The sequence below is a fragment of the Xiphophorus hellerii genome, chromosome 23 (genome assembly GCF_003331165.1).
Source record: "Xiphophorus hellerii strain 12219 chromosome 23, Xiphophorus_hellerii-4.1, whole genome shotgun sequence".
Classification (NCBI taxonomy): Eukaryota; Metazoa; Chordata; class Actinopteri; order Cyprinodontiformes; family Poeciliidae; genus Xiphophorus; species Xiphophorus hellerii.
This window is the reverse complement of record NC_045694.1, coordinates 29,810,269-29,827,183: the sequence shown is the minus strand read 5'-3', so window position 1 is coordinate 29,827,183 and position 16,915 is coordinate 29,810,269. Positions and strand designations below refer to the sequence as shown.

Sequence of the window (16,915 nt, the reverse complement as noted above, 5' to 3'; positions counted from 1 at the left end):
CTGCTTTATAGACACTATCAAAACAATGTTGCAGGTGAAAGACAAGTGGACTTTCCCTGACTTGGAATCGAACCCAGGCCGCGGCGGTGAGAGCGCCGAATCCTGACCACTAGACCATCAGCGAATTTTGTTTCTCTGATTCTTTAGCAAAAGGATTTTGACCATTAATACCTTGACTGCTTTATAGACAAGCTCAAAAAAAGTGGGGCAGGTTAAAAGAAGAGGATTTTCCCTGACCGGGAATCGAACGTAGGCCGCGGCGGTGAAAGCACCTAATCCTAACCACTAGACCATCAGGGAATTTTGTGTGTCTACGAAGCTAACAAAAGATCTTTCACGATGAATAGCTTGACTGCTTTATGGACACGCTCAAAAAAACGGGGGGCAGGTTAAAAGAAGAGGACTTTCCCTGACCGGGAATCGAACACAGGCCCCGGCAGTGAGCTCGCAGAATTCTAACCACTAGACCATCAGGGAATTCTGTGTCTCTCAGTCTTTAGCAAAAGGATTTTGACCATTAATACCATAGGGCTATAAAGTGATACTCAGAAAATGGGGCTGGTGAAAAATAACTGTTTTTTTCCCTGACCGGGAATCGAACCCAGGCCGCGGCGGTGAGAGCGCCGAATCCTAACCACTAGACCATCAGGGAATTTTGTGTGTCTATGAAGCTTGCAAAAGGTGTTTGACAATGAATACCTTCACTGCTTTATAGACAAGCTCAAAAAAAGGGGGGCAGGTTAAAAGAAGAGGATTTTACCTGACCGGGAATCGAACATAGGCCGCGGCGGTGAAAGCACCTAATCCTAACCACTAGACCATCAGGGAATTTTGTGTGTCTATGAAGCTTGCAAAAGGTGTTTGACAATGAATACCTTGACTGCTTTATAGACAAGCTCAAAAAAAGGGGGGCAGGTTAAAAGAAAAGGATTTTCCCTGACCGGGAATCGAACCCAGGCCGCGGCCGTGAAAGCGCCGAATCCTGACCGCTAGACCATCAGGGACCTTTATGAGTCTACGAAGCTAACAAAAGATCTTTCACGATGAATAGCTTGACTGCTTTATGGACACGCTCAAAAAAACGGGGGGCAGGTTAAAAGAAGAGGACTTTCCCTGACCGGGAATCGAACCCAGGCCCCGGCGGTGAGCTCGCAGATTTCTAACCACTAGACCATCAGGGAATTCTGTGTCTCTCAGTCTTTAGCAAAAGGATTTTGACCATTAATACCATAGGGCTATAAAGTGATACTCAGAAAATGGGGCTGGTGAAAAATACCTGTTTTTTTCCCTGACCGGGAATCGAACACAGGCCGCGGCGGTGAGAGCGCCGAATCCTAACCACTAGACCATCAGGGAATTTTGTGTGTCTATGAAGCTTGCAAAAGGTGTTTGACAATGAATACCTTGACTGCTTTATAGACAAGCTCAAAAAAAGGGGGGCAGGTTAAAAGAAGAGGATTTTCCCTGACTGGGAATCGAACGTAGGCCGCGGCGGTGAAAGCACCTACTCCTAACCACTAGACCATCAGGGAATTTTCTGTGTCTATGAAGCTAACAAAAGATCTTTCACGATGAATAGCTTGACTGCTTTATAGACTCGATCAAAACAAAGGAGCAGATGAAAGAGAAGTGCACCTTCCCTGACCAGGAATCGAACCCACGCCGCGGCGGTGAGAGCGCCGAACCCTGACCTCTAGACCATCAAGGAATTTTGTTTCTCTGAGTCTTTAGCAAAAGGTTTTTGACCATTAATACCTTGAAGGCTATGAAGTGATACTCAGAAAATGGGGCTGGTGAAAAATAACTGTTTTTTCCCTGACCGGGAATTTAACCCAGGCCGAGGCAGTGAGAGCGCCTAATCCTAACCACTAGCCCATCAGGGACCTTTGTGTGTCTGTGAAGCTTGCAAAAGGTGTTTGACAATGAATACCTTGACTGCTTTATAGACATGCTCAAAAAAAGGCGGGCAGGTTAAAAGAAAAGGATTTTCCCTGACCGGGAATCGAACCCAGGCCACAGCGGTGAAAGCGCCGAATCCTGACCACTAGACCATCAGGGAATTTTGTGTGTCTATGAAGCTTGCAAAAGGTGTTTGACAATGAATACCTTGACTGCTTTATAGACATGCTCAAAAAAAGGGGGGCAGGTTAAAAGAAGAGGATTTTCCCTGACCGGGAATCGAACGTAGGCCGCGGCGGTGAAAGCACCTAATCCTAACCACTAGACCATCAGGGAATTTTGTGTGTCTACGAAGCTAACAAAAGATCTTTCACGATGAATAGCTTGACTGCTTTATGGACACGCTCAAAAAAACGGGGGGCAGGTTAAAAGAAGAGGACTTTCCCTGACCGGGAATCGAACCCAGGCCCCGGCGGTGAGCCCGCAGAATTCTAACCACTAGACCCTCAGGGAATTCTGTGTCTCTCAGTCTTTAGCAAAAGGATTTTGACCATTAATACCATAGGGCTATAAAGTGATACTCAGAAAATGGGGCTGGTGAAAAATACCTGTTTTTTTCCCTGACTGGGAATCGAACCCAGGCCGCGGCGGTGAGAGCGCCGAATCCTAACCACTAGACCATCAGGGAATTTTGTGTGTCTATGAAGCTTGCAAAAGGTGTTTGACAATGAATACCTTCACTGCTTTATAGACAAGCTCAAAAAAAGGGGGGCAGGAAGAAAAGAAGAGGATTTTCCCTGACCGGGAATCGACCCCAGGCAGCGGCGGTGAAAGCGCCGAATCCTGACCACTAGACCATCAGGGACCTTTATGAGTCTACGAAGCTAACAAAAGATCTTTCACGATGAATAGCTTGACTGCTTTATGGACATGCTCAAAAAAACGGGGGGCAGGTTAAAAGAAGAGGACTTTCCCTGACCGGGAATCGAACCCAGGACCCGGCGGTGAGCTCGCAGAATTCTAACCACTAGACCATCAGGGAATTCTGTGTCTCTCAGTCTTTAGCAAAAGGATTTTGACCATTAATACCATAGGGCTATAAAGTGATACTCAGAAAATGGGGCTGGTGAAAAATACCTGTTTTTTTCCCTGACCGGGAATCGAACCCAGGCCGCGGCGGTGAAAGCGCCGAATCCTGACCACTAGACCATCAGGGACCTTTATGAGTCTACGAAGCTAACAAAAGATCTTTCACGATGAATAGCTTGACTGCTTTATGTACACGCTCAAAAAAACGGGGGGCAGGTTAAAAGAAGAGGACTTTCCCTGACCGGGAATCGAACGTAGGCCGCGGCGGTGAAAGCACCTAATCCTGACCACTAAACCATCAGGGACCTTTAAGAGTCTATGAAGCTAACAAAAGATCTTTCACGATGAATACCTTGACTGCTTTATAGACACTATCAAAACAATGTTGCAGGTGAAAGACAAGTGGACTTTCCCTGACTTGGAATCGAACCCAGGCCGCCGCGGTGAGAGCGCCGAATCCTGACCACTAGACCATCAGGGAATTTTGTTTCTCTGATTCTTTAACAAAAGGATTTTGACCATTAATACCTTGACTGCTTTATAGACAAGCTCAAAAAAAGTGGGGCAGGTTAAAAGAAGAGGATTTTCCCTGACCGGGAATCGAACGTAGGCCGCGGCGGTGAAAGCACCTAATCCTAACCACTAGACCATCAGGGAATTTTGTGTGTCTACGAAGCTAACAAAAGATCTTTCACGATGAATAGCTTGACTGCTTTATGGACACGCTCAAAAAAACGGGGGGCAGGTTAAAAGAAGAGGACTTTCCCTGACCGGGAATCGAACCCAGGCCCCGGCGGTGAGCTCGCAGAATTCTAACCACTAGACCCTCAGGGAAATCTGTGTCTCTCAGTCTTTAGCAAAAGGATTTTGACCATTAATACCATAGGGCTATAAAGTGATACTCAGAAAATGGGGCTGGTGAAAAATACCTGTTTTTTTCCCTGACTGGGAATCGAACCCAGGCCGCGGCGGTGAGAGCGCCGAATCCTAACCACTAGACCATCAGGGAATTTTGTGTGTCTATGAAGCTTGCAAAAGGTGTTTGACAATGAATACCTTCACTGCTTTATAGACAAGCTCAAAAAAAGGGGGGCAGGAAGAAAAGAAGAGGATTTTCCCTGACCGGGAATCGACCCCAGGCAGCGGCGGTGAAAGCGCCGAATCCTGACCACTAGACCATCAGGGACCTTTATGAGTCTACGAAGCTAACAAAAGATCTTTCACGATGAATAGCTTGACTGCTTTATGGACATGCTCAAAAAAACGGGGGGCAGGTTAAAAGAAGAGGACTTTCCCTGACCGGGAATCGAACCCAGGACCCGGCGGTGAGCTCGCAGAATTCTAACCACTAGACCATCAGGGAATTCTGTGTCTCTCAGTCTTTAGCAAAAGGATTTTGACCATTAATACCATAGGGCTATAAAGTGATACTCAGAAAATGGGGCTGGTGAAAAATACCTGTTTTTTTCCCTGACCGGGAATCGAACCCAGGCCGCGGCGGTGAAAGCGCCGAATCCTGACCACTAGACCATCAGGGACCTTTATGAGTCTACGAAGCTAACAAAAGATCTTTCACGATGAATAGCTTGACTGCTTTATGTACACGCTCAAAAAAACGGGGGGCAGGTTAAAAGAAGAGGACTTTCCCTGACCGGGAATCGAACGTAGGCCGCGGCGGTGAAAGCACCTAATCCTGACCACTAGACCATCAGGGACCTTTAAGAGTCTATGAAGCTAACAAAAGATCTTTCACGATGAATAGCTTGACTGCTTTATAGACACTATCAAAACAATGTTGCAGGTGAAAGACAAGTGGACTTTCCCTGACTTGGAATCGAACCCAGGCCGCGGCGGTGAGAGCGCCGAATCCTGACCACTAGACCATCAGGGAATTTTGTTTCTCTGATTCTTTAGCAAAAGGATTTTGACCATTAATACCTTGACTGCTTTATAGACAAGCTCAAAAAAAGTGGGGCAGGTTAAAAGAAGAGGATTTTCCCTGACCGGGAATCGAACGTAGGCCGCGGCGGTGAAAGCACCTAATCCTAACCACTAGACCATCAGGGAATTTTGTGTGTCTACGAAGCTAACAAAAGATCTTTCACAATGAATAGCTTGACTGCTTTATGGACACGCTCAAAAAAACGGGGGGCAGGTTAAAAGAAGAGGACTTTCCCTGACCGGGAATCGAACCCAGGCCCCGGCGGTGAGCTCGCAGAATTCTAACCACTAGACCATCAGGAAATTCTGTGTCTCTCAGTCTTTAGCAAAAGGATTTTGACCATTAATACCATAGGGCTATAAAGTGATACTCAGAAAATGGGGCTGGTGAAAAATAACTGTTTTTTTCCCTGACCGGGAATCGAACCCAGGCTGCGGCGGTGAGAGCGTCGAATCCTAACCACTAGACCATCAGGGAATTTTGTGTGTCTATGAAGCTTGCAAAAGGTGTTTGACAATGAATACCTTCACTGCTTTATAGACAAGCTCAAAAAAAGGGGGGCAGGTTAAAAGAAGAGGATTTTCCCTGACCGGGAATCGACCCCAGGCAGCGGCGGTGAAAGCGCCGAATCCTGACCACTAGACCATCAGGGACCTTTATGAGTCTACGAAGCTAACAAAAGATCTTTCACGATGAATAGCTTGACTGATTTATAGACACTATCAAAACAATGTTGCAGGTGAAAGACAAGTGGACTTTCCCTGACTTGGAACCCAGGCCGCGGCGGTGAGAGCGCCAAATCCTGACCACTAGACCATCAGGGAATTTTGTTTCTCTGATTCTTTAGCAAAAGGATTTTGACCATTAATACCTTGAGGGCTATAAAGTCATACTCAGAAAATGGGGCTGGTGAAAAATAACTGTTTTTTCCCTGACCGGGAATCGAACCCAGGCCGCGGCGGTGAGAGCACCGAATCCTAACCACTAGACCATCAGGGAATTTTGTGTGTCTATGAAGCTTGCAAAAGGTGTTTGACAATGAATACCTTGACTGCTTTATAGACATGCTCAAAAAAAGGGGGGCAGGTTAAAAGAAGAGGATTTTCCCTGACCGGGAATCGAACGCAGGCCGCGGCGGTGAAAGCGCCGAATCCTGACCACTAGACCATCAGGGACCTTTATGAGTCTACGAAGCTAACAAAAGATCTTTCACGATGAATAGCTTGACTGCTTTACGGACACGCTCAAAAAAACGGGGGGCAGGTTAAAAGAAGAGGACTTTCCCTGACCGGGAATCGAACCCAGGCCCCGGCGGTGAGCTCGCAGAATTCTAACCACTAGACCATCAGGGAATTCTGTGTCTCTCAGTCTCTAGCAAAAGGATTTTGACCATTAATACCATAGGGCTATAAAGTGATACTCAGAAAATGGGGCTGGTGAAAAATACCTGTTTTTTTCCCTGACCGGGAATCGAACCCAGGCCGCAGCGGTGAGAGCGCCGAATCCTAACCACTAGACCATCAGGGAATTTTGTGTGTCTATGAAGCTTGCAAAAGGTGTTTGACAATGAATACCTTGACTGCTTTATAGACAAGCTCAAAAAAAGGGGGGCAGGTTAAAAGAAGAGGATTTTCCCTGACCGGGAATCGAACGTAGGCCGCGGCGGTGAAAGCACCTAATCCTAACCACTAGACCATCAGCGAATTTTGTGTGTCTATGAAGCTTGCAAAAGGTGTTTGACAATGAATACCTTGACTGCTTTATAGACAAGCTCAAAAAAAGGGGGGCAGGTTAAAAGAAAAGGATTTTCCATGACCGGGAATCGAACCCAGGCCGCGGCGGTGGAAGCGCCGAATCCTGACCACTAGACCATCAGGGACCTTTAAGAGTCTATGAAGCTAACAAAAGATCTTTCACGATGAATAGCTTGACTGCTTTATACACACGATCAAAACAAAGGTGCAGATGAAAGAGATGTGCACCTTCCCTGACCGGGAATCGAACCCAGGCCGCGGCAGTGAAAGCGCCGAATCCTAACCACTAGACCATCAGGGAATTTTGTGTGTCGATGAAGCTTGCAAAAGGTGTTTGACAATGAATACCTTGACTGCTTTATAGACAAGCTCAAAAAAAGGGGGGCAGGTTAAAAGAAGAGGATTTTCCCTGACCGGGAATCGAACCCAGGCCGCGGCAGTGAAAGCACCTAATCCTAACCACTAGACCATCAGGGAATTTTGTGTGTCTATGAAGCTTGCAAAAGGTGTTTGACAATGAATACCTTGACTGCTTTGAAGACAAGCTCAAAAAAAGGGGGGCAGGTTAAAAGAAGAGGATTTTCCCTGACCGGGAATCGAACCCAGGCCGCGGCGGTGAGAGCGCCGAATCCTAACCACTAGACCATCAGGGAATTTTGTGTGTCTATGAAGCTTGCAAAAGGTGTTTGACAATGAATACCTTGACTGCTTTATAGACAAGCTCAAAAATAGGGGGGCAGGTTAAAAGAAGAGGATTTTCCCTGACCGGGAATCGAACCCAGGCCGCGGCGGTGAGAGCGCCGAATCCTAACCACTAGACCATCAGGGACCTTTGCGTGTCTTTGAAGCTTGCAAAAGGTGTTTGACAATGAATACCCTGACTGCTTTATAGACACGCTCTTTAGCAAAAGGTTTTTCACCATTAATAACTCGAGGGCTATAAAGTCATACTCAGAAAATGGGGCTGGTGAAAAATAACTGTTTTTTCCCTGACCGAGAATCGAACCCAGGCCGCAGCGGTGAGAGCGCCAAATCCTAACCACTAGACCATCAGGGAATTTTGTGTCTGTGAGTCTTTAGCAAAAGGTTTTTCACCATTAATACCTTGAGGGCTATAAAGTGATACTCAGAAAATGGGGCTGGTGAAAAATAACTGTTTTTTCCCTGACCGGGAATTGAACCCAGGCCGCGGCGGTGAAAGCGCCGAATCCTAAACTCTAGACCATCAGGGAATTTTGTGTGTCTATGAAGCTTGCAAAAGGTGTTTGACAATGAATACCTTGACTGCTTTATAGACAAGCTCAAAAAAAAGGGGGGCAGGTTAAAAGAAAAGGATTTTCCCTGACCAGGAATCGAACCCATGCCGCGGCGGTGAAAGCGCCGAATCCTGACCACTAGACCATCAGGGACCTTTAAGAGTCTATGAAGCTAACAAAAGATCTTTCACGATGAATAGCTTGACTGCTTTATACACACGATCAAAACAAAGGTGCAGATGAAAGAGATGTGCACCTTCCCAGACCGGGAATCGAACCCAGGACGCGGCGGTGAGAGCGCCTAATCCTAACCACTAGACCATCAGGGAATTTTGTGTGTCTTTGAAGCTTGCAAAAGGTGTTTGACAATGAATACCTTGACTGCTTTATAGACAAGCTCAAAAATAGGGGGGCAGGTTAAAAGAAGAGGATTTTCCCTGACCGGGAATCGAACCCAGGCCGCGGCGGTGAGAGCGCCGAATCCTAACCACTAGACCATCAGGGAATTTTGTGTGTCTATGAAGCTTGCAAAAGGTGTTTGACAATGAATACCTTGACTGCTTTATAGACAAGCTCAAAAATAGGGGGGCAGGTTAAAAGAAGAGGATTTTCCCTGACCGGGAATCGAACCCAGGCCGCGGCGGTGAGAGCGCCGAATCCTAACCACTAGACCATCAGGGACCTTTGCGTGTCTTTGAAGCTTGCAAAAGGTGTTTGACAATGAATACCCTGACTGCTTTATAGACACGCTCTTTAGCAAAAGGTTTTTCACCATTAATAACTCGAGGGCTATAAAGTCATACTCAGAAAATGGGGCTGGTGAAAAATAACTGTTTTTTCCCTGACCGAGAATCGAACCCAGGCCGCAGCGGTGAGAGCGCCAAATCCTAACCACTAGACCATCAGGGAATTTTGTGTCTGTGAGTCTTTAGCAAAAGGTTTTTCACCATTAATACCTTGAGGGCTATAAAGTGATACTCAGAAAATGGGGCTGGTGAAAAATAACTGTTTTTTCCCTGACCGGGAATTGAACCCAGGCCGCGGCGGTGGAAGCGCCGAATCCTGACCACTAGACCATCAGGGACCTTTAAGAGTCTATGAAGCTAACAAAAGATCTTTCACGATGAATAGCTTGACTGCTTTATAGACAAGCTCAAAAAAAAGGGGGGCAGGTTAAAAGAAAAGGATTTTCCCTGACCAGGAATCGAACCCATGCCGCGGCGGTGAAAGCGCCGAATCCTGACCACTAGACCATCAGGGACCTTTAAGAGTCTATGAAGCTAACAAAAGATCTTTCACGATGAATAGCTTGACTGCTTTATACACACGATCAAAACAAAGGTGCAGATGAAAGAGATGTGCACCTTCCCAGACCGGGAATCGAACCCAGGACGCGGCGGTGAGAGCGCCTAATCCTAACCACTAGACCATCAGGGAATTTTGTGTGTCTTTGAAGCTTGCAAAAGGTGTTTGACAATGAATACCTTGACTGCTTTATAGACATGCTCAAAAAAAGGGGGGCAGGTTAAAAGAAGAGGATTTTCCCTGACCGGGAATCGAACCCAGGCCGCGGCGGTGAAAGCGCCGAATCCTGACCACTAGACCATCAGGGACCTTTATGAGTCTACGAAGCTAACAAAAGATCTTTCACGATGAATAGCTTGACTGCTTTATAGACACTATTAAAACAAAGGTGCAGGTGAAAGACAAGTGGACTTTCCCTGACCTGGAATCGAACCCAGGCCGCAGCGGTGAGAGCGCCGAATCCTGACAACTAGACCATCAGGGAATTTTGTGTCGCTGAGTCTTTAGCAAAAGGTCTTTGACCAATAATACCTTGAGGGCTATAAAGTGATACTCAGAAAATGGGGCTGGTGAAAAATAACTGTTTTTTCCCTGTCCGGGAATCGAACCCAGGCCGAGGCAGTGAGAGCGCCTAATCCTAACCACCAGCCCATCAGGGACCTTTGTGTGTCTGTGAAGCTTGCAAAAGGTGTTTGACAATGAATACCCTGACTGCTTTATAGACAAGCTCAAAAAAAGTGGGGCAGGTTAAAAGAAGAGGATTTTCCCTGACCGGGAATCGAACGTAGGCCGCGGCGGTGAAAGCACCTACTCCTAACCACTAGACCATCAGGGAATTTTCTGTGTCTATGAAGCTAACAAAAGATCTTTCACGATGAATAGCTTGACTGCTTTATAGACACGATCAAAACAAAGGAGCAGATGAAAGAGAAGTGCACCTTCCCTGACCAGGAATCGAACCCAGGCCGCGGCGGTGAGAGCGCCGAACCCTGACCACTAGACCATCAAGGAATTTTGTTTCTCTGAGTCTTTAGCAAAAGGTTTTTGACCATTAATACCTTGAAGGCTATAAAGTGATACTCAGAAAATGGGGCTGGTGAAAAATAACTGTTTTTTCCCTGACCGGGAATTTAACCCAGGCCGAGGCAGTGAGAGCGCCTAATCCTAACCACTAGCCCATCAGGGACCTTTGTGTGTCTGTGAAGCTTGCAAAAGGTGTTTGACAATGAATACCTTGACTGCTTTATAGACATGCTCAAAAAAAGGCGGGCAGGTTAAAAGAAAAGGATTTTCCCTGACCGGGAATCGAACCCAGGCCACAGCGGTGAAAGCGCCGAATCCTGACCACTAGACCATCAGGGACATTTATGTTTCCGTGATGTTATCAAAAGGTCTCTGACTATAAATACCTAGAGGGCTTTTAAGACACGATCAAAACAACGGAGCAGGTGAAAAAGAAGTAGACTTTCCTGACCGGGAGTTGAACCCGTGCCATGGCGGTGAGAGCGCCGAATCCTGACCACTAGACCATCAGGGACATTTATGTTTCCGTGATGTTATCAAAAGGTCTCTGACTATAAATACCTAGAGGGCTTTTAAGACACGATCAAAACAACGGAGCAGGTGAAAAAGAAGTAGACTTTCCTGACCGGGAGTTGAACCCGTGCCATGGCGGTGAGAGCGCCGAATCCTGACCACTAGACCATCAGGGACGTTTGTGAGACTGTGAAGCTTCAAAAGATCCTTGACGATGAAGACCTTGACTGCTTTATAGACACGATCAAAACAAAGGGGCAGATGTAATAGAAGTCGACCTTCCCTGATCAGGAATTGAACCCAGGCCACGACGGTGAAAGCGCCAAATCTTGACCTCCAGACCATCAGGGAATTTTGTGACTCTGTCTAGCTAACAAAAGGTCTTTGACGGTGAATACATAGAGTGATTTAAGGACATGATCAAAACAAAGGGGCAGGTGAAAAAAAAGTGTTTTTTTCCCTGACCGGGAGTCAAACCAGGGCTGTGGCAGGGAGAGCGCCGAATCCTGACCACTAGACCATCAGGGACATTTGTGTTTCTTTGATGTTAGCAAAAGGTCCTTTACTATAAATACCTAGAGGTCTTTAAAGACATGATCAAAGCAGTGGGGCAGGTGAAAAAGAAGTGGTGGTGCTCCAACCATTGGAGCACCAACGCCCTATCTGCCCCAAAACACCACAGGACAGGGTGCAGGACCACAAAATCCATTCTGTGATGCTACTGATGATTCCCTGCCCCTGGCCATTCTCCTCTGCCCAAAGACTGAACCCCCAGACTCAAAAGAAGACCCCTCTGAGCAAACTGGTTTTGCATATAGATCTCATGGAGGTCAAAAAGGACATGAATATCTCCTGAGGTCCCTGGATGCTGCACCCCCGATCGCTGAAGACCAAGGCAACCTCGCCTGTCCCATGATTGAAGTCCCGGGTCTGAAGGGTCCTGAGCTGCTATTCAGAGCCTTTGGACCTGGTTGCTGTAGCCAAACAACATCTGCCACCAATCAAAAAATGTGGCAGAGCCATCGCTGAGGCCCTGGAGTATCTCAGCAAAACCATGCGGCCTACCATTTTTGAACTTAAGACTATGCTGTTGCATGTGTACGGGCCAACTATTGTCTCAAAGCTGGGACCTGTTTTTCTTGCTGACTGCCGTCTGTTGGGAATTGATTCCCCCAAAGAAAACCACGAGGAAGACGATGATTATGATGCAGCCCTGCAGAAAATCACTGAGGCCTTCATCACATTGTTTCCTATCCGCCCCAGCTACAATATCATACAGTATCAGCCTGCATCCAGGGCCCCGCTGAACCCACTCAAGACTTTTACTGACGACTGTTTGACATTCTCTTTAAAGAAGAGAATGTCTCTTCTTTAAAGAGAAGAGACATTTAAAGAAGGTTACTGGAAAACTCGACCCAGGAGCCCACCATGGGGCTTCTATCTAAGCATCTAAGCACCCCTTTAAAAAATAGGGCCGCCAACGACAGCTCACTCAGTAGGTTACCCAGTAAATAGCTGAGGCAGAATTAGGAACATGGAGAAAACCAGACGATGTTATCAGTGAAACTGGATCACAGATGCCATTATAATTATTTTTAAGTTGTTTTAAGAAAAGAAAAAAAAAGTCTGGAATTGTAGAATAAAATAATTATTCACAGTGTGTTTACTTTTATCAAATAGTTTGTTAAACCATTTACAGGATGCTTATTACTTATATGTGTTTGTTTTCTGCTAAGGCTGTCTGTGTATCTCTGCAGACAGAAACTGCAGCTCTTTACAGAAAACAGTTTAAACAGGAAACGTCCAAACCACCGGCCTCAGTGAACTCAACCTGCCAGACTATTGCTTCAAAGCTTCTTGCTACACATCAGAGGACTGACACCAGACAAAGAATAAATAATTATGACACTTTGACGGGAAAACAGAAAAGAGGATGTAGCTGTTCTTAATTATAGATCCATCCTGTGCAGCTGATTCTGTCTGTGTTTGTTCCATTCCGTCTTTGTACATGTGCTAATCTTGAAAGCCCCTTGGGTGTGTTAACGCCCTCTGATATGTCCCTCTGATTTGTGAAGGGGGGTTTAAGGATAGGGAATCACGATATCTAGTTCAGAGTTTCTCTGACAGTGTTACTGATCAGTGTGCTCCGCTTGCAAGCGTAATAAAGCTGTTTGTGTTCTCTAACTTTGACTCTTGGTTTTCCAGATATTTTCAGACTTGACAACCTAGAGGGCTCTAAAGACATGATCACAACAACGGAGCAAGTGAAAAAGAAGTGGCCTTTTTCAAGCTGGACTTTACTTTCAGCATTCCTTCATTCAAACATTGTTTGGAATCAGAAGACATTCTCCATAGAGATTCTCCAGTGTATGCAAACAGATTAGTGAAAATATATCTACATTTTCTGGCTCAACAACCTTCACAATTTGAAGTCATCCTCTTTGTTGGCATCTACAATTCATTGTGTTTGGTTTTACCTCTCCTTCTCCTTCTTGTTTACCTAGTCATCAATTCCTTCTTTCTGATTTCTGAGTATTTGTCTCATGTCACTGTTTCTTCTTTCCAAACTTTACTTCCTTTTTTTGTGGGTCAGATTTTCACCTTGAAAGATTTGCAGCTTTTCTTTGATCAGTGTTTCCGTTTGATTCTTCTTCCCTGTCTCGTGTGTCGCATCCTAGCCGTTAACCAGTCAGTGGGAATAAAACCAAGGAGGCTGTTTGATTTTGCCTTTCTTCTGTGTGGTATACATCCTGAGAAGTTGTGTTCACACCAATCCTGGACAGAAATGCTGAGTGGTCGAATCATTGCAAGACATCAGGAGAACTCAGGGGAGCTTTGTGCACAAGTGTACCTTGCTGTGAGGACGTTCTGTGTAGCTCAGAACTGCGCTGTGAAGATTTAGATGTGATTAAATAGGTTTATTTGCAAAATACATTCACACCTCAGAGCTCTGAATGCAGCTTGCCTGTTTGAAGTAATTCTAAATGTCTGCCACAGATAAGAAAATGACTTCAAATTAAAGTCCTTCTTAGTCACTCAAACAGGAGGCTGCTCTGTTGGCAGGCTATTGTGTTTCAAATTCACTTTGGAGCGGAAAAACTTCTTTAATAGTCTAAGAGAAAGTAACAAAAGAAATTATCATATGAATCAACATTTACTCTCTTGGCAGTTTGAGGTACTGGGTTGGCTTATCAACATTTGTCTTGCACTGGTTTTCTTATCGTTTATTTAGTATGTCTGCTTCAAAAGACAGGCTTTACTTAAATCATCTTTTTTATGGTGTACCTCAGGGTTTGGTTTTGGAGCCCTTGTAATTTCCATTTAGATGCCCCCTCTTCAACACATTGAGTACTTTTAGAACGTCTCATATCATTGTTATGTGGATGACAGTCAGTGATACACCATTTACACCATTTTAAGCCTTGTGCTGTCTATAAACGCAGAATTATGGGTGGTCGACATGTGGAGCTTTGGGGTTTGGTGAAGCTAGCAAGAGGTCTTTGACGACCAATACCAAGAGTGTTTGGTCGTAACCTGTCACCAACAAAATGTGGCAGACTAAAAATAAAAGCAGTTTCCCTGATACATTTTTATGCTTGTATCCACACTTTATAGATTTTTACAGTAATACACTGTTGTAATAACAGTACACAGTTTGGTTGCAAGTGACAATTACAGGATCATATCTGCAGTTTAGGTAAAGTGCTAACCAGAATCTAATTTCAAAGAAGCATCATTGAATTCATTGAGAAAGTGTGTCCAAACTTTTGGTCTGTACTGTATATACACTGCTCAAAAAAATAAAGGGAACACTCAAATAACACATCCTAGATCTGAATGAAAGAAATATTCTCATTGAATACTTTGTTCTGTACAAAGTTGAATGTGCTGACAACAAAATCACACAAAAATCATCAATGGAAATCAAATTTATTAACCAATGGAGGCCTGGATTTGGAGCCACACACAAAATTAAAGTGAAATAACACTACACGCTGATCCAACTTTAATGTAATGTCCTTAAAACAAGTCAAAATGAGGCTCAGTATTGTGTGTGGCCTCCACGTGCCTGTATGACCTCCCTACAATGCCTGGGCATGCTCCTGATGAGGTGGCGGATGGTCTCCTGAGGGATCTCCTCCCAGACCTGGACTAAAGCATCCGCCAACTCCTGGACAGTCTGTGGTGCAACGTGACGTTGGTGGATGGAGCGAGACATGATGTCCCAGATGTGCTCAATCGGATTCAGGTCTGGGGAACGGGCTGGCCAGTCCATAGCTTCAATGCCTTCATCTTGCAGGAACTGCTGACACACTCCAGCCACATGAGGTCTAGCATTGTCCTGCATTAGGAGGAACCCAGGGCCAACCGCACCAGCATATGGTCTCACAAGGGGTCTGAGGATCTCATCTCGGTACCTAATGGCAGTCAGGCTACCTCTGGTGAGCACATGGAGGGCTGTGCGGCCCTCCAAAGAAATGCCACCCCACACCATTACTGACCCACTGCCAAACCGGTCATGCTGAAGGATGTTGCAGGCAGCAGACCGCTCTCCACGGCGTCTCCAGACTCTGTCACGTCTGTCACATGTGCTCAGTGTGAACCTGCTTTCATCTGTGAAGAGCACAAGGCGCCAGTGGCGAATTTGCCAATCCTGGTGTTCTCTGGCAAATGCCAAGCGTCCTGCACGGTGTTGGGCTGTGAGCACAACCCCCATCTGTGGACGTCGGGCCCTCATACCATCCTCATGGAGTCGGTTTCTAACCCTTTGTGCAGACACATGCACATTTGTGGCCTGCTGAAGGTCATTTTGCAGGGCTCTGGCAGTGCTCCTCCTGTTCCTTCTTGCACAAAGGCGGAGGTAGCGGTCCTGCTGCTGGGTTGTTGCCCTCCTACGGCCTCCTCCACGTCTCCTGGTGTACTGGCCTGTCTCCTGGTAGCGCCTCCAGCCTCTGGACACTACGCTGACAGACACAGCAAACCTTCTTGCCACAGCTCGCATTGATGTGCCATCCTGGATGAGCTGCACTACCTGAGCCACTTGTGTGGGTTGTGGAGTCCGTCTCATGCTACCACGAGTGTGAAAGCACCACCAACATTCAAAACTGACCAAAACATCAGCCAGACAGCATAGGTACTGAGAAGTGGTCTGTGGTCCCAACTGCAGAACCACTCCTTTATTGAGTGTGTCTTGCTAATTGCCAATAATTTCCACCTGTTGTCTATTCCATTTGCACAACAGCAGGTGAAATTGATTGTCAATCAGTTTGATTTCACAGAAGTTTGATTTACTTGGAGTTATATTGTGTTTGAGTGTTCCCTTTATTTTTTGAGCAGTATATATATATATATATATATATATATATATATATATATATATATATATATATATATATATATATATATATATATATATATATATTAGGATACTAATATTTAAACATAGAGTGGGGTTGTACGTGCATTTTATTTAAAAGCATTTAGAAGTACACTCTACATTCTTTGACTGAGACAGTTTAGAAAAAAAGTCTGGAATGAAGTTAAACATGTAGCTTTAGGAATATTTACAAGCAATGTGATGCCATCCATTGTTCTTGGCAACAATTATTAAATATTTGTACATGAACACTGGGTATGAAACTGGTTAGCTTGGGGATAACAGACTTTCTAAACCTAACAGGGACCCTTTAGAGAAATGTGTGGATGACCCTCACAGGAATGAGGGGTGGTTCCAAACAGATCATCAAGGCTTGCTGCTTTCCCAGTTTTTCAGTTGGTTCTGGGAATCCCTCTGGTGACATGCTGCCCGGTGGTGGTGGTGGGTCCATGGGAGGAAGGAGGAACAGGTTAAAAATCTGTGTTAAACTCAAAATCTCCCACAGTGAACAGACTCTGCAGAGCCTGCTAAGCATATGGCCTGATTAATATTCCTTGATGTGGAAAAGTGTCATAGTTGTCTCATTTATTATTAACAAGATTCTGACCCTTACATTCACTGTGTCCTCTCTGCTTCAAACATCATCATATCGTTTATTTAGAACCTTAAAGTAACAGAGCTGGCTTTAAAGGTGTCTCACTAAAAATCTCAGTGCATATTTTACCCATTCTGTATCACTGACAGTTATTAATACAAT

General features: G+C 45.4%; 18 non-coding genes across 18 annotated transcripts; all 18 read right to left on the bottom strand.

Moving 5' to 3' along the window:
- Positions 1-580: 580 nt before the first annotated feature.
- Positions 581-652, bottom strand: trnae-cuc (transfer RNA glutamic acid (anticodon CUC)). The gene has a single exon. It is a non-coding gene; the product is annotated as a tRNA-Glu (tRNA).
- A 1,335-nt stretch (positions 653-1,987) lies between these two features.
- Positions 1,988-2,059, bottom strand: trnae-uuc (transfer RNA glutamic acid (anticodon UUC)). Its single transcript has one exon. It is a non-coding gene; the product is annotated as a tRNA-Glu (tRNA).
- A 456-nt stretch (positions 2,060-2,515) lies between these two features.
- trnae-cuc (transfer RNA glutamic acid (anticodon CUC)) lies at positions 2,516-2,587 on the bottom strand. The gene has a single exon. It is a non-coding gene; the product is annotated as a tRNA-Glu (tRNA).
- A 457-nt stretch (positions 2,588-3,044) lies between these two features.
- On the bottom strand, positions 3,045-3,116 carry trnae-uuc (transfer RNA glutamic acid (anticodon UUC)). The gene has a single exon. It is a non-coding gene; the product is annotated as a tRNA-Glu (tRNA).
- An 809-nt stretch (positions 3,117-3,925) lies between these two features.
- trnae-cuc (transfer RNA glutamic acid (anticodon CUC)) lies at positions 3,926-3,997 on the bottom strand. The gene has a single exon. It is a non-coding gene; the product is annotated as a tRNA-Glu (tRNA).
- A 457-nt stretch (positions 3,998-4,454) lies between these two features.
- trnae-uuc (transfer RNA glutamic acid (anticodon UUC)) lies at positions 4,455-4,526 on the bottom strand. Its single transcript has one exon. It is a non-coding gene; the product is annotated as a tRNA-Glu (tRNA).
- A 1,331-nt stretch (positions 4,527-5,857) lies between these two features.
- Positions 5,858-5,929, bottom strand: trnae-cuc (transfer RNA glutamic acid (anticodon CUC)). Its single transcript has one exon. It is a non-coding gene; the product is annotated as a tRNA-Glu (tRNA).
- A 104-nt stretch (positions 5,930-6,033) lies between these two features.
- trnae-uuc (transfer RNA glutamic acid (anticodon UUC)) lies at positions 6,034-6,105 on the bottom strand. The gene has a single exon. It is a non-coding gene; the product is annotated as a tRNA-Glu (tRNA).
- A 280-nt stretch (positions 6,106-6,385) lies between these two features.
- On the bottom strand, positions 6,386-6,457 carry trnae-cuc (transfer RNA glutamic acid (anticodon CUC)). The gene has a single exon. It is a non-coding gene; the product is annotated as a tRNA-Glu (tRNA).
- Positions 6,458-6,737: 280 nt separating this feature from the next.
- Positions 6,738-6,809, bottom strand: trnag-ucc (transfer RNA glycine (anticodon UCC)). Its single transcript has one exon. It is a non-coding gene; the product is annotated as a tRNA-Gly (tRNA).
- A 104-nt stretch (positions 6,810-6,913) lies between these two features.
- On the bottom strand, positions 6,914-6,985 carry trnae-uuc (transfer RNA glutamic acid (anticodon UUC)). Its single transcript has one exon. It is a non-coding gene; the product is annotated as a tRNA-Glu (tRNA).
- A 280-nt stretch (positions 6,986-7,265) lies between these two features.
- Positions 7,266-7,337, bottom strand: trnae-cuc (transfer RNA glutamic acid (anticodon CUC)). Its single transcript has one exon. It is a non-coding gene; the product is annotated as a tRNA-Glu (tRNA).
- Positions 7,338-7,441: 104 nt separating this feature from the next.
- Positions 7,442-7,513, bottom strand: trnae-cuc (transfer RNA glutamic acid (anticodon CUC)). Its single transcript has one exon. It is a non-coding gene; the product is annotated as a tRNA-Glu (tRNA).
- Positions 7,514-8,373: 860 nt separating this feature from the next.
- trnae-cuc (transfer RNA glutamic acid (anticodon CUC)) lies at positions 8,374-8,445 on the bottom strand. Its single transcript has one exon. It is a non-coding gene; the product is annotated as a tRNA-Glu (tRNA).
- A 104-nt stretch (positions 8,446-8,549) lies between these two features.
- On the bottom strand, positions 8,550-8,621 carry trnae-cuc (transfer RNA glutamic acid (anticodon CUC)). The gene has a single exon. It is a non-coding gene; the product is annotated as a tRNA-Glu (tRNA).
- A 331-nt stretch (positions 8,622-8,952) lies between these two features.
- trnag-ucc (transfer RNA glycine (anticodon UCC)) lies at positions 8,953-9,024 on the bottom strand. Its single transcript has one exon. It is a non-coding gene; the product is annotated as a tRNA-Gly (tRNA).
- Positions 9,025-9,481: 457 nt separating this feature from the next.
- On the bottom strand, positions 9,482-9,553 carry trnae-uuc (transfer RNA glutamic acid (anticodon UUC)). The gene has a single exon. It is a non-coding gene; the product is annotated as a tRNA-Glu (tRNA).
- A 982-nt stretch (positions 9,554-10,535) lies between these two features.
- Positions 10,536-10,607, bottom strand: trnae-uuc (transfer RNA glutamic acid (anticodon UUC)). The gene has a single exon. It is a non-coding gene; the product is annotated as a tRNA-Glu (tRNA).
- Between the last annotated feature and the right edge of the window lie 6,308 nt (positions 10,608-16,915).